The sequence below is a fragment of the Bradysia coprophila genome, unplaced genomic scaffold (genome assembly GCF_014529535.1).
Source record: "Bradysia coprophila strain Holo2 unplaced genomic scaffold, BU_Bcop_v1 contig_398, whole genome shotgun sequence".
Taxonomy (NCBI): domain Eukaryota; kingdom Metazoa; phylum Arthropoda; class Insecta; order Diptera; family Sciaridae; genus Bradysia; species Bradysia coprophila.
Window position 1 is genome coordinate 19,932 of NW_023503655.1, and position 1,049 is coordinate 20,980.

Here is a 1,049-nt window from a genome sequence, read left to right on the forward strand (position 1 = left end):
TGGTATGTCATCCAATCTTGTGTCTGTTAAATCGATCCTCGGAGGCGCAGCCGAGCACCATGCTTGCATAGAGGAGATCGGTGGTGGCTTAGCACATGCATGTGCGCCATCAGTCGAGTATTGGTGCACACTGTCGTAATGTATCCATCTGGATTGATGCTTCCGGTACGCTAGTCTGACAATCCTTCCATTTTTGCTGGTGTCCTGGCCTAACACTGTCGTTGGTCCATTTTCCCAGTGTGTGACTACAGTGCACTTAAAGATTTGTGCCAGTGCGGTTAAACTTTCTATGCCACCCCATACACCCGGCGTTGCTAGTGTGTTGAGTAGCATGGTGTGCGTATACTCACGGTCTGGACACTGAAGGGACGGGAAGTCGTTTTGTAGCCTGGCGCTCAGCATGTTGTTGAAACTGGTTACATTGCGTCTTTCACCAATGTAGAAAATAGCCATATTTCTGATCAATTGCGTGTAGTGTCTGTGCTCGTTCGAGCGAATGCACGTTTGGAACAGTTGATGAGCAAATGCGGAGAACATGCAGTTGCCATCTGGTTCTATGGTTTGTATCGTACAGTATCCTTCCGCTATAGATATTACAGGGTAATCTCGTTCCAGCATTATCCTTACATTTGTATTATTGTTCGCTTGCGCATTCAGGATCCGTTCTTCATCGCGTGACAAAGTGTCGTATCTGATGAAACTTTCATAGTGTTGCCATTCACCTATCTGTCCTCTGTACACAATGTGTAGCTGTGTTGCTTGCGTTGGTCCGTTACCTTCAATAAGTGTTTTAAAAGCGCCTTCTCGGAGTATCCAGATATCCTGTTTAAATATGCGAGCTATTGCAAGACATGATTCAGGTCCTCCCCATGTACCTTCTTGTGACAGCGTACACAGGAAGTTTGTGATCGTTACAATTTCATCGTTTTCTATCAATTCCGGATATTCATCATTGATTCTTGTCGTTATCGCGAACTTCACGGCTTCGTCTTCAATATGGTTACGTAAGTATTGTACGGCCATCTCTCGCAGTGTGGCTGTCATTGCAG